Source organism: Triticum urartu, chromosome 4 (genome assembly GCF_003073215.2).
Source record: "Triticum urartu cultivar G1812 chromosome 4, Tu2.1, whole genome shotgun sequence".
Classification (NCBI taxonomy): Eukaryota; Viridiplantae; Streptophyta; class Magnoliopsida; order Poales; family Poaceae; genus Triticum; species Triticum urartu.
This window is the reverse complement of record NC_053025.1, coordinates 240,332,793-240,347,646: the sequence shown is the minus strand read 5'-3', so window position 1 is coordinate 240,347,646 and position 14,854 is coordinate 240,332,793. Positions and strand designations below refer to the sequence as shown.

General features: G+C 48.3%; 1 long non-coding RNA gene across 2 annotated transcripts; it reads left to right on the top strand.

Moving 5' to 3' along the window:
• The first annotated feature begins 1,302 nt into the window (after window positions 1-1,302).
• On the top strand, window positions 1,303-3,362 carry LOC125553786. Of its 2 annotated transcripts, none has more exons than XR_007304206.1 (3): window positions 1,303-1,465; window positions 1,577-1,690; window positions 3,282-3,362. It is a non-coding gene; the product is annotated as an uncharacterized LOC125553786 (long non-coding RNA). The 2 variants fall into 2 exon arrangements; XR_007304205.1 differs by lacking the exon at window positions 3,282-3,362 and adding an exon at window positions 2,800-2,853.
• The last annotated feature ends 11,492 nt before the right edge of the window (window positions 3,363-14,854 follow it).

Below are 14,854 nucleotides of genomic sequence, written 5' to 3'. Positions count from 1 at the left end.
CCTCGTGACGTCCGGATCTCATCCGGGACTCCGAACAACATTCGGGTTACTGCATATACATATCCCTACAACCCTAGCATCACCGAACCTTAAGTGTGTAGACCCTACGGGTTCGGGAGACATGTAGACATGACCGAGACGACTCTCCGGCCAATAACCAACAGCGGGATCTGGATACCCATGTTGGCTCCCACATGCTCCTCGATGATCTCATCGGATGAACCACGATGTCGAGGATTCAATCAATCCCGCATACAATTCCCTTCGTCAATCGGTATGTTACTTGCCCGAGATCCGATCGTCGGTATCCCAATACCTCGTTCAATCTCGTTACCGGCAAGTCACTTTACTCGTACCGTAATGCATGATCCCGTGACCAGACACTTGGTCACTTTGAGCTCATTATGATGATGCATTACCGAGTGGGCCCAGTGATACCTCTCCGTCATATGGAGTGACAAATCCCAGTCTTGATCCGTGTCAACCCAACAGACACTTTCGGAGATACCCGTAGTATACCTTTATAGTCACCCAGTTACGTTGTGACGTTTGGTACACCCAAAGTACTCCTACGGTATCCGGGAGTTACACGATCTCATGGTCTAAGGAAAAGATACTTGACATATCTCATGGTCTAAGGAAAAGATACTTGACATTGGAAAACTCTAGCAAACGAACTATACGATCTTGTGCTATGTTTAGGATTGGGTCTTGTCCATCACATCATTCTCCTAATGATGTGATCTTGGTATCAATGACATCCAATGTCCATAGTCAGGAAACCATGACTATCTGTTGATCAACGAGCTAGTCAACTAGAGCCTTACCAGGGACATGTTGGTGTCTATTATTCACACATGTATTACGATTTCCGGATAACACAATTATAGCATGAATAAAGAAAATTATCATGAACAAGGAAATATAATAATAATGCTTTTATTATTGCCTCTAGGGCATATTTCCAACACTTAGTACGTGTTCATCCTGTCCCCGGCGTACCGCATGTTTGCCTCGTGTCACAAGCTCCTTTTGGTAAGTGGGCGGCCACGGGCTCCACGAAGTAGCTCTTGGTCACGTGGTTGAGGCCACACATCCTTTCCCTAATGAGGAGAGAGGATTCTAGAGGAGGATCTCATCCCCACCCGAGCTTCTTCTGCCACCTCGACACCACACGACCCCGCTGCCATCAGAGACATTGATGAGCCGCCGCCGTCTCCCAAGTCGCCTGCCGACCTCCGCCTCCTCTCCTTATTCTCCCATCTCTCTTCTCTCATATCTGACCTTTCTCTCCCGTGCAGCTTCCACCTCCCTGCAGATCCACACTTTGTCGGGCGGAGGGAGCGGGGCAGAGCCTCCAGCATCGCTGGGAGCAATGGCCCATGCCCGGCGGCACTGAGGTGGCACATCACAATATGAAGCACCGCTCCCGATCCATAGGTTTGTGGGCGGCACATCCATGGTGGTTAGTGGCCCGGAGAGTGATTTTAAGTTGCCGCCTCTTTTTGTCTAGGGATTTGGTTGACGCGTTTGATTTTCGTCTATGGCTTCGATCCAAGATTTTGGCTTCAGTCAGGAGACTTGGGTCAAAGGCAAGCCCACGGAAGTCAGCTCCAATCCAGTCTTCTAAGCAGGGGTGTGGGAACTGAGGCCTGCTCAAGGTGCTATCAGTTTTTTTTCTCTGACCATGGTGATTTCGTGTCTTTGAACACTTTGGTTCAATGTGACAATGCATAAATTCGAAAGATTGCTTGATTTTTTTTCTTCCCTTTTTTAGATAAATTGATTGTATGAACCAGTTGTAGCGTCAAATTGTATTTGTATGAACTATGCATCAATGTATTTTTAGGATCACAGCCCAAGGCACAAAAACCAGTTGCTGTAAATGGTATAAATACAGAACCTGATAATAGTCTTTCATTTAGATGCTACAATTTCTGGTGGCGGCTCGCATAGCTTGCACCATGTTTTTCTTTAACTTCTTCCCTTCCTTTTTATTTCTCTGTCATGTATCATGTGTGTTCCAATTCGAGTCCCTATAAATAATCGAGGGTCTTTCTCCTAGTTCTTTCCTTCCCTTTTACTTCTTTGTCACGTCTCATGTCGTTTGAGATGCAGTTGTCCTCAAAGAAATTTTCTTCCTTTATTTCTCTGTCATGTCGGTCCTTAACCTGGGCTCATTGATTTTCAAGTTAGCTCCTTAATACCGAGAAAATCAAAGACATATATGAATTGGAGAAATTCTATGTAAGAAACCGAGGCGGGACTATTGTAGAACAATCCTTGCTTGCAGCCGAGGTGGGCTAGCTCGATCGGTTTTAATAATTTTAGAAGGTGAAAGGATTAGAAATTTAGAGAAATGCATCTTGCTTTATTAGTAGGTAATAGATATAGATGTAGATGTGTCTGCTACTCCTAAGATAGTTGTTTAAATCTGATCTGTTGTTTCTAGAATATGTGGATGACTGAATCATGTCAAGATTTGGCCTCGTGTATGCTATCTTCTATTTCTAACCATAGAACACCGAGGTATCTTTGGAAAGGAAATAACATGATGAGCATTGAACCTGACTGTGAGTGAATAACCACCACCCCTAACTAAAAAAAGTAATGATATTGGCATCTATATTACTGAAAGTACAGTACACATAAGCTATATATACTTTCAGTTTTACTACTGGGAAAGGCTTGTTGCACTTCAGTATACACAATAGTACATGCTTTAACCTGTCAAATATGTATTGTCATAAACAAAGAAAAAATGTATTTGATTTGCCATGGAACTACTTGAAATCGAAGATATGGACAATGGTGCAGCACACAAATCAAATCAGCATCACATCTTAAACTGAGGTATGTTTATGATCAGTCTGAAACTCAACTCGATAGGCTGAATATAAACAATGAAACACAGGTTTTAGTGAGATTCTCAGATTCACACAGGAAAGTTGCTTGGAACTTTAACTGAAAAAAATCATGTTATTATTTAGACCCCTTTGTAGTGGAGCATATGTATAATGTGAGAAGTAGATATAGGATAAACATATAGCTAGGAGTATAAGGATTTTTTGCACTTGTCAGAGTAAATATATTTGAATAGCTCTACTTCTAACTCAGCTAACCAATCAACATCATATATTTATTAGAACTGTCATAAACTCTGAAGGTATATCCTGTAGTACTAAATTTTTTTTGCCTTTAGGAATTTAGTCTGCTGCTATGAAGTTCAAAGCAATTTTGTTCATTCTCCGACTCCTGCATTCTTTTCAATCGTCGTGCAGAAAAAGGGGATTTGAAAATAAAGCTTCGATGGCATGCAGAAACAGAGCATGTGGTTGGATCAACAATAGAACAACCTACGGTATATGCTTCATTTTGTTTGGATTCAGAAAATTGTTGGAAATATGCCCTAGAGGCAATAATAAAAGGATTATTATTATATTTCCTTGTTCATGATAATTGTCTTTTATTCATGCTATAATTGTGTTATCCGGAAATCGTAATACATGTGTGAATACATAGACACCAACATGTCCCTAGTAAGCCTCTAGTTGACTAGCTCGTTGATCAACAGATAGTCATGGTATCCTGACTATGGACATTGGATGTCATTGATAACGAGATCACATCATTAGGAGAATGATGTGATGGACAAGACCCAATCCTAAACATAGCACAAGATCGTATAGTTCGTTTGCTAGAGTTTTTCCAATGTCAAGTATCTTTTCCTTAGACCATGAGATCGTGTAACTCCCGGATACCGTAGGAGTGCTTTGGGTGTACCAAACGTCACAACGTAACTGGGTGACTATAAAGGTATACTACGGGTATCTCCGAAAGTATCTGTTGGGTTGACACGGATCAAGACTGGGATTTATCACTCCATATGACGAAGAGGTATCTCTGGGCCCACTCGGTAATGCATCATCATAATGAGCTCAAAGTGACCAAGTGTCTGGTCACGGGATCATGCATTACGGTACGAGTAAAGTGACTTGCCGGTAACGAGATTGAATGAGGTATTGGGATACCGACGATCGAATCTCGGGCAAGTAACGTACCGATTGACAAAGGGAATTGAATACGGGATTGCTTGAATCCTCGACGTCGTGGTTCATCCGATGAGATCATCGAGGAGCATGTGGGAGCCAACATGGGTATCCAGATCCCGCTGTTGGTTATTGACCGGAGAGTCGTCTCGGTCATGTCTACATGTCTCCCGAACCCGTAGGGTCTACACACTTAAGGTTCAGTGACGCTAGGGTTGTAGAGATATGAGTATGCAGTAACCCGAAAGTTGTTCGGAGTCCCGGATGAGATCCGGGACGTCACAGGAGTTCCAGAATGGTCCGAAGGTGAAGAATTATATATAGGAAGTGCAGTTTCGGCCATCGGGAGAGTTTCGGGGGTCAGCGGTATTGTACCGGGACCACCGGAAGGGTTCCGGGGGTCCACCGGGTGGGGCCACCCATTCCGGAGGGCCTCATGGGCTGAAGTGGGGAGGGAACCAGCCCATAGTGGGCTGGTGCGCCCCCCCCTTGGGCCCCCCATGCGCCTAGGGTTGGGAACCCTAGGGGAGGGGGCGCCTCCACTTGCCTTGGGGGGCACTCCACCCCCTTGGCCGCCGCCCCCCCAGGAGATCCCATCTCCTAGGGCCGGCGCACCCCCTAGGGGACCTATATAAAGGGGGGAGGGAGGGCAGCCGCACCTGAAGCCTTGGCGCCTCCCTCTCCCCTGTTACACCTCTCCCTCTCGCAGAAGCTCGGCGAAGCCCTGCTGCGATCACTGCTGCATCCACCACCACGCTGTCGTGCTGCTGGATCTCCGTCAACCTCTCCTTCCCCTTGCTGTATCAAGAAGGAGGAGACGTCATCCGCTCCGTACGTGTGTTGAACGCGGAGGTGCCGTCCGTTCGGCACTTGGTCATCGGTGATTTGGATCACGGCGAGTACGACTCCATCATCTCCGTTCTTTTGAATGCTTCCGCTCACGATCTACAAGGGTATGTAGATGCACTCCCCTCTCGTTGCTAGATGACTCCATAGATAGATCTTGGTGAAACATAGAGATTTTTTTTTGTTTTCTGCAACGTTCCCTAACAAAAATCTGTATGTTGTCTGTAATTCAGAAATTGATTGCTTCATTCACTCATGCGCTACTGCTATTTCATATACAGGGGATCAGGGAGGAGAGCAGCAGCCTGCTGCTTCGATTTTGCTCATGCTGCTTCTTGGTTACTGCTCCCTCTGTTGATCAGGGAGTACTACACATCTATATAGAGAACACAAAGAACAGAAGGCTGATGCTTGCTGCTTTCAAGGGGATACATACCTCTGTTGTGGCAGCAGCCCTCTGCTTCTGCTGCCCATTGCCGCTGCTGCCTCCCGGTTCTGCCCTCTGCTGCTGCTACCCGCTGCCTCTGCTTGCCACCGCTACTGCTGCTTGTCATTGCTCCTTGCCGCGAGCTCGACGGCGTCCATGTAGGAGCTCCCCTGCCCGCGCGTCGTCTCCGACCCGTGTGCCTCCTCCTCGTCCCTGCGCAGCAACAACAGCTCCTCCAGGCCGCCCTGCCTCTCTTCCTTCTCCCTTTCTCCTTCCTCCCCTGGCTCTTCTTCTTGTCTCTCTCTCTCACACCAACTCACTCTTTCTCTGTTACCTACAGGAGGCCGACGCCGAACTGCAAGCAGCCGCCGCCTGGAGGTTCTCCGTCGCCGGAGCCCTCCTCCTCCTCGCCCACGTCACCGGCGTCCATCCTCATCGGATCCAGTTCCGCTGGGACTCCCTGTGCCTCCGCCGCCTCGCGAAGTCCGTCTGCTGAAGCCGCCTCTGTCCGCTGCCTGCTCGATCCCCTGCCTCGACCACATCCGTGCGCTTGTGCAAGGGCTGCAATGCCCAGCAGCGCTTCGCGGCGTCCATGTGCAGGGGCAAGCAGAGGTCGGCGCAATGCAGGGATTAATTTGCAAAAACGAATCGTTTTGCTAGATCCACTTACATATGGACTGCAGGTTCTATTATCTAAAATCATAGGGACGTTTTTGCAAAACTGTCGCGATGACGGACGACCAGAAGCGATCGCTGCTTTATTAGTAGGGCACGAGGCTCAAGTAATACATCAAACTATTTCACCAATCCTCTCTCTCCCTTCTAACATGATATCAACCTAATCACGATCCAAACCTCAACCGCCGCTGCGTCCGCACCCGCCTGTTGCCCTCGAGGGCGGTCGTTCTCCATGACCGCCGCCGGAGGCCGTACCGCCCGTACCTAGGGTTCATTTGCCGGCTATGTTGACCGGCTGTCCTAAAGAGTCTTTTTCTCGAACCCTTACTTCGGGTTTTTTCGCTCTCTTGTCGGTCGTTTTGATTGGCGTTTTTGTTTTTGGTTTTTCGATCTAATATTGATCGGTTTGCGTCGTCCGCCGCCGTCGTCGACCCCTCGTACATCTCTACTCCAACCCGGCGCAACCAGCCGACCTCTCCTTCGATCCGGCATCCACGCGCGCCAAGGCGGCCCGTCAAGACCAGCCGCCGGCCGCGCGTCGGTCTGCGCCGGCCGTCACCGCCCTACTCCGACCCGGCGGCCTCGCACCATGCGATGGTTAATCATAGTCGTCGTTCGCGCGCCGGCCAACCCATCAATTCACGTCACCCGCCTCCGCCGCGTCTGCACGGCGGCTCGACGGTCTACCTCGCCGGCCTCGTTCCCGGCTGCGTCGGGCCGACTGCGTCAGGCTCGTCGGCTGCCATAGCTCGGCCCACTGCTACGTTGGTCGCTCGGACCTCGCTGCCCAGGCGCCGACGCTGCTTTGGTAGCCTGGGTGCCGGTGCTGACACGCTCGTCCGCACGACGTCCCACGTCATCCGCCACTGCCGGCTTCATCTCGGACTCCACCGCCACCCCGCCTTCACCGAGCAACGTCCCCGACCTCGCGCGCGATCGGCTTGATCACCCGCTCGTCGCTGCGATCTGCCTCATCTACTCATGCGACCGACCTGGTCCGTCGGTTACGCGTGCCTCCGCAGGTCCCGTGAAGATCGTCCCGAGTACCGCACGCCTCTCCGTCGATCGAGCATCGGGCTGTCGCTGTGTCGCCCCATCGGGCCACAGCGCCGCAGCCCCGTGGTTCTCCTCACGGCTACATCGACTCGTGTGTCGCCGCTGGGTCGCCCCTTCGGGTCGTAGTGCCGCGATACGCGGTCCTCGCCGCCACCCCGAGGCCGTCCCCATGGTTGCACCTGTTGGGGATCGTAGCAGAAATTTAAAATTTTCTACGCATCACCAAGATCAATCTATGGAGTCATCTAGCAATGGGAGAGAGGGAATGCATCTTCATTCCCTTGAAGATCGCTAAGCGGAAGCGTTCAAGAGAACGGGGTTGATGGAGTCGTACTCGTCGTGATCCAAATCACCGATGATCCTAGCGCCGAACGGACGGCACCTCCGCGTTCAACACACGTACGGAGCGGAGACGTCTCCTCCTTCTTGATCCAGCAAGGGGGAGGAGAAGTTTATGGAGATCCAGCAGCACGACGGCGTGGTGGTGGAAGTAGCGGGATCCCGGCAGGGCTTCGCCAAGCGCAAGCGGGGAGGAAGAGGTGTCATGGGAGGGAGGGAGGCGCCAGGGCTTAGGGTGCTGCTGCCCTCCCTCCCCTCCACTATATATAGGGGCCCTGGGGGGCGCCGGCCCCTAGAGATCCCATCTAATGGGAGGGGGTGGCTTGGCCCCCAAGCCAGGTGGAGGCGCCCCCACCCCTTTAGGGTTTCCAACCCTAGGCGCAAGGGAGGCCCAAGGGGGGCGCACCAGCCCACCAAGGGATGGTTCCCACGTCACTTCAGCCCATGGGGCCCTCCAGGACAGGTGGCCCCACCCGGTGGACCCCCGGGACCCTTCCAGTGGTCCCGGTACAATACCGGTGACCCCGAAACTCTCCCGGTGGCCGAAACTGGACTTCATATATATATATATATATATATATATATATATATATATATATATATATACCTCCGGACCATTCCGGAACTCCTCGTGACGTCCGGGATCTCATCCGGTACTCCGAACAACTTTCGGCTAACCGCATACTAATATCTCTACAACTCTAGCGTCACCGAACCTTAAGTGTGTAGACCCTACGGGTTCGGGAGACACGTTGTAACACCCTGGACACACCCGCTGGTGGTCGTTACTCCTGGCGGGATCTAGACTGGCCCCGTAGATCAATACTAGTCTTTTCTGCGCACTTTGTCCTCACTCGTGCGCACCCGGGAGCAACTTCCCGGTCGGTCACCCATCCTGACACTACTCCAAGCTGAGCACGCTTAACTTTGGAGTTCTGTCCGAATGGGCTCCCGGAAAAGAAGGAATTCCTTATTGATATGAGTAGTCTATCATCCCTAATAAGCCAGGCTATCACATACACCCCCACTCAGAGGAACCGACGTCCTCGTCGGGCCACAGGAACGTTCCCTCTTGGCACAAACGTCTGTGCTTCTAGTCCGGTACATGTGCCATGCCGGGTGCCACGACGGGTCACAAACGTCATGAACAACATGACCACACACCTGTCCGCAACCATCCGTGTAACCGCGAGGGTCGGCTCTGATATCAACTTGTAACACCCTCAATGCGACTATATCTCCCACGTGTCGAGGCACGACTTAGAGGCATAATCGCATTGAAGGCATATGTCGCAAGTTAGGCAATCTTCACAACATCCCATGTAATATAATAATGAAAGGGGAGATAGCATAGTTGGCTTACACTCGCCACGTCAATCAAGTACATAAATAACATTACATCATCCAAACACTCATGGCCCGACTACGGCGCCAAAATAAAAGATAACCCAACAAGCGACACGGTCCCAATTACCCCCAACTGGGCACCACTACTGATCATCGGGAAAGGAAACATAGTAACGTTGAGAGTCCTCGTCGAACTCCCACTTGAGCTCAAACGCGTCTCCTGGAGCGGAATCATCATGCCCTGCATCTGGTGTAATAGTAATCTGTGAGCCACAGGGACTCAGCAATCTCGCACCCTCGCGATCAAGACTATTTAAGCTTATAGGTAAGGCAAGGTAAATATGTGGAGCTGCAGCAAGCGACTAGCAAATATGGTGGCTAACTTATTCGCAAAAGAGAGCGAGAAGAGGAGGCAAAGCGCGAGCGAGAAACTAGAGAGCAACCTGCGCAAACATTACTCCAACACCGTGTCCACTTCCCGGACTCCGCCGAGAAGAGGCCATCACGGTAACACACTCAGTTGATTCATTTTAATTAATTAAGGTTCAAGTTATCTACAACCGGACGTTAACAAATTCAACCTCGACTTCCGTGCCAAAGTCAACCCTAGACCCGGAGGGTAAAATTCCACCAAGTCCCCAGTATTTTTGGCATTTTTCCTCGCATTGTAACTCATCATCCGTGGTTCCGATTCATGCGTGTAGCATATCAAAATGTTCGTCTCGACGAGTACATAATTTCACCTCATTGAATCATTTTCATTTGAGCTCATCTTGATGCCCGAAATGTCGTTGGAAGAGGGCTATGTGAGTATTTTGTCAGATCTGTTTCAGCAAATAGCTATTTGTCATTTTTGCCATGTTTAATGTGTGCATGATATGATCCTGAGCTCTACATGTGTTTTGTGATATGTCATGCCATCTTTACAGAGGTGCTTGCCATGTATTTCTGTGATATGTGTGGTGACTAGCACAAGCTTGCAAAGTAGCGTAATCGGTAGTGCTGATTTCAGGGACTTAGAATTTCACTAAGTCCTTGTCCTGTTTTTGTCGTTATGCCATATGCTCATGTTGTTTCCTAGTGATCCGTGCCTCTTTTGAGGATGATTAGTAAGGATGATTTGTTAATATTGTGGTGCTCTATCCATCCATGTATTTGTTTGCATTTATGGACCACCCTAGCTTGAGTCAATCGAGCTCTACTTTTGCTATATCGTGAATCCTGGCAGATTGTTGACTTGTTAGCGATTTTGCCGAGGATGTTGCTATTGATCTGTGCATGCTATGATGTTGTTCTTGCCATATCTAGCTCCTATGCCATGTCTTCTTGATGGATGTATGCTTAGCTTGTCATGCCATGCTCTGTAGTGAGTGCATCGAGCTCGTAAACATGCCTACTCGTTAACTGATTTGCATGCTCCAGTTTTTCACTAAGTCTGAATCTGTTTATATTTTTGCCATGTTCACATGCTTGCAATTGTATTTTCTGATCCCTTTTGGCTCAAGGTCACTAAGGGACTTTCGTTAAGTGCTTTGAGTATCTTCATGCCATGCCTTGCCTTGCCATGATATGTTCCTGTAGCATGTAGTTTTCATGCTATGAAGTGTGCTTCCTCATGATACATTCCTGACATGTTGTTATTTCACTAAGTATGAAACCTGTTATCATTTGCACTTTTTCCATGCTTGTTTGAACCTGTTAATGGATGAATTAGCCGTATCTCAGTGTCCATCTTTTGTCAAACATCTTGAGTGGACCCCTGCCATGTATTTTGTTGCCATGTTTGAGTGCTTTAGCATATTTATCTTGATGCATTTAGTGGGTCACTTGCTGATTATCGCAGACCGGTGCCATATTTGTTTTGCTGGCCATTTCCAAACCGTGCATCCGATTTTGGTGATCTTTATATCGATTTCAACCGAAATCACCTCACCTTTCCAGTGGCACTCTTGGATTTCCAAGTTGAGGCCAGGTTCAATCATTCCTTTCCAAATCATGCATATGCACCGCATACCGCATCCCGCATATCATACTATGGTCATGTGTGGTTTGTTTACTATGTTGTGTGCTTCTTTCCGGTGTTGCTTCTTCGGGTTGGTTCTGGTAATGTCGCGTTTGTGAGGACCCGTTCGTCTACGTCCGTTTGTCTTCTTCATGGACTCGTTCTTCTTCCTTGCAGGATTTCAGGCAAGATGACCATACCCTCGAAATCACTTCTATCTTTGCTTGCTAGTTGCACGCTCTTTTGCTATGCCTATGCCGCGATACCTACCACATGCTTTATCATGCCTCCCATATTGTTAAGCCAAGCCTCTAACCACCTTGTCCTAGCAAACCGTTGTTTGGCTATGTTACCGCTTTGCTCAGCCTTTCTTATAGCGTTGCTAGTTGCAGGTGAAGATTGGAGTTTGTTCCATGTTGGAACATGAATATTTTGTTGGGATATCACAATATCTCTTATTTAATTAATGCATCTATATACTTGGTAAAGGGTGGAAGGCTCGGCCTTATGCCTGGTGTTTTGTTCCACTCTTGCCGCCCTAGTTTCCGTCATATCGGTGTTATGTTCCCGGATTTTGCGTTCCTTACGCGGTTGGGTTATAATGGGAACCCCTTGACAGTTCTCCTTGAATAAAACTCCTCCAGCAAGGCCCAACCTTGGTTTTACCATTTTCCTACCTACCACCATATACTTTCCCTTGGGTTCTGCAGACTCAAGGGTCATCTTTATTTTAACCCCCCTGGGCCAGTGCTTGTCTAAGTGTTGGTCCAAACTAGAGCCCCTTGCAGCGCCACCTCAGGGAAACTCGAGGGCTGGTTTTAGTTGTACGGATTGCTTATCCGGTGTTACCCTGAGAACGAGATATGTGCAGCTCCTATCGGGATGTCGGCGCATCGGGTGGTCTTGCTGGACTTGTTTTACCATTGTCGAGGATGTCTTGTAACCGGGATTCCGAGCCTGATCGGGTCTTCCCGCTAGAAGGAATATCCTTCGTTGACCGTGAGAGCTTGTGATGGGCTAAGTTGGGACACCCTTGCAGGGATTTGAACTTTCGCAAGCCGTGCCCGCGGTTATGGGCAGATGGGAATTTGTTAATATCTGGTTGTAGAAAACCTGAAGTTGATCTTAATTAAAATGCACCAACCGCGTGTGTAACCGTGATGGTCTCTTTCCGGCGGAGTCCGGGAAGTGAACACGGTGTTGGAGTTATGCTTGACGTAGGTTGTTCTAGGATCACTTCTTGATCATAGTTTTATTGATCGTGCCTTGCCTTCTCTTCTCGCTCTCTTTTGCGTATGTTAGCCACCATATATGCTAGTCGCTTGCTGCAGTTCCACCTCATAACTTTGCCTTACCCATAAGCTTAAATAGTCTTGATCGCGAGGGTGTGAGATTGCTGAGTCCCTGTGACTCACAGATACTTCCAAAACCAGCTTGCAGGTGCCGAGGATACCGTGCAGATGACGCAACCGAGCTCAAGGAGGAGCTCGTTGAAGATCTTGTCCTTTGTGTTGTTTTGTTCTAGTCGATCAGTAGTGGAGCCCAGTTGGGGTCGATTGGGGATCTGTGTAGCTTTTGGGGTAGTCTTCTTTTATTTTAGTTCCATAGGCGGACCCTGATTGTATATGGTTGATGTAATGCTTTATTCATGTATTGTGTGAAGTGGCGAGTGTAAGCCAACTATGTATCTCTTTCCCTTATGTATTACATTGGTTGCGTGAAGATTACCTCACTTGCGACATTGCTTTCAATGCGGTTATGCCTCTAAGTCGTGCTTCGACATGTGGGAGATATAGCCGCATCGAGGGCGTTACAGTTTATTAGTCAATGGGTCCGAACCTTTCAGATCCATGTGTGCTTTACAAATCTCTATGTCATCTTGTAGATGCAGGTACCACGCGCTACTTGGAGCTATTCCAAATAACTGTTCTACTATACGAATCCGGTTTACTACTCAGAGTCATCCGGATTAGTGTCAAAGTTTGCATCGACGTAACCCTTTACGACGAATTCTTTTACCACCTCCATAATCGAGAAAAATCCTTAGTCCACTAGTTACTAAGGATAAGTTCGACCACTGTCGTGTGATCCATTCCTGGATCACTCTTCTACCCCTTGACTGACTCATTGCAAGGCACACTTCAGGTGCAGTACACAGCATAGCATATTGTAGAGCCTATGTCTAAAGCATAGGGGATGACCTTCGTCCTTTCTCTCTCTTATGCCGTGGTCAGGTCTTGAGTCTTACTCAATATTCACACCTTGTAACACAGCTAAGAACTCCTTCTTTGTTGATCTATTTTGAACTCCTTCAAAATCTTGTCACGGTATGTATTCATTCGAAAGTACTATTAAGCGTTTTTTATCTATCCTTACAGATCTTGATGCTCAATGTTCAAGTAGCTTAATCTAGATTTTCCATTGAAAAACACTTTTCAAATAACCCTGCATGCTTTCCAGAAATTCTACATCATTTCTGATCAACAATATGTTAACAACATATACTCATCAAAAATTCTATAGTGCTCCCACTCACTTCTTTGGAAATACAAGTTTCTCATAAACTTTGTATAAACCCAAAATCTTCGATCATCTCATCAAAGCGTACATTCCAACACCGAGATGCTTACTCCAGTCCTTAGAAGGATTGCTGGAGCTTTGCATACTTGTCAGCATCTTTCAGGATTGACAAAACCTTCTGGTTGTATCACATACAACCTTTCCTCAAGAAAAATGTCGAGGAAACAATGTTTTTACATCCTATCTGCAAGATTTCATAAATAATGCAGTAACTGCTAACATAATTCCAACAGACTCTTAGCATCACTACGAGTGAGAAAGTCTCATCGTAGTCAACTCCTTGAACTTGTCGGGAAACATCTTAACGACAAGTCGAGCTTTCTTAATGGTGACACTTACCATCATTGTTTGTCTTCCTTTTAAAATCCATCTGCACCCAATAGCCTTACGACCATTAAGTGGTTCTTTCCAAGTCTATACTTTCTTTTATACATGGATCCTCTCTCGGATTTTATGGCCTCGAGCCATTCTTCAGAATCTGGGCCCACCATCACTTCTCCATAGCTCGTACGTTCATTGTTGTCTAGAAACATGACTTCCAAGACAGCATTACGTACCACCCTGAAGTAGTATGCATCCTTGTCGACCTATGAGGTTTGGTAGTGACTTGATCCGAAGTTTCATGATCACTATCATAAGCTTCCACTTCAATTGGTGTAGGTGCCACAGGAGCAACTTCCTGTGCCCTGCTACACACTAGTTGAAGTGACGGTTCAATAACTGTGACGCCCAGATTATCAAGCTACAGTAACCTCTGCTAATGACGCCACGTCACCTCTGTCACTATAGTTAATCTCGATTTAGTTCAAACCGATTCTAATTCAAATTTAAAATAAAGTTAAATAATAAAAGTTTCAAACATTAAAATAAAAATGTTCGGTTTGTACTAAATATTACCTAGATAATTATGGTGTAGAAGACACAGTTTTATAAAATGCCTAAATAAATTAAAATGTTTTAAAACAAAAAGTAAATAAATAAAAAGAAAACAAACTACAAAAAATCAAAAGGATAAACCCCCCCACCCCTGGCCCAACAGGACCAGCCAAACCAGCAAGCCACAATGGCCGGCCCAACCCACCTCACCTATGCATAACCCCCCCCCCCCCCACACTAACCGAACCCTAGCCCACTCCCCACTTCCCCCACGACGCTCTTTCCCCCCTCGCTCTGGATCTGGATCGGGAGGAGCCTGATCCCCTTCACCCTCGCTCGACGCCCGACGCCGCCTAGACCTCGCCGGAGGCCACGTAACCGGAGCCCCCCCCCCCTGCCGGACTGCCTCCCCGTCGCCCGGTCGTCCCCCTCCTCCTTCTCAACCCCCATTGCCCCGGACCCTACGCCCGCGGTGAGGACCCATGTCCTCCTCTCTCCGCTGTCTCCGCCCGTGCACCGCGCTCGCCGACGACCTGCTGCTGTTGTTGCACTACTTCGCCCGAGCCGTGACACGCCCTGCGCCTCCACTCGCACGTTCGCCTCGCCCCAGGTCGCGCCCGACCATGCGTCACCGCGTCCTGACCCCGTGCACGC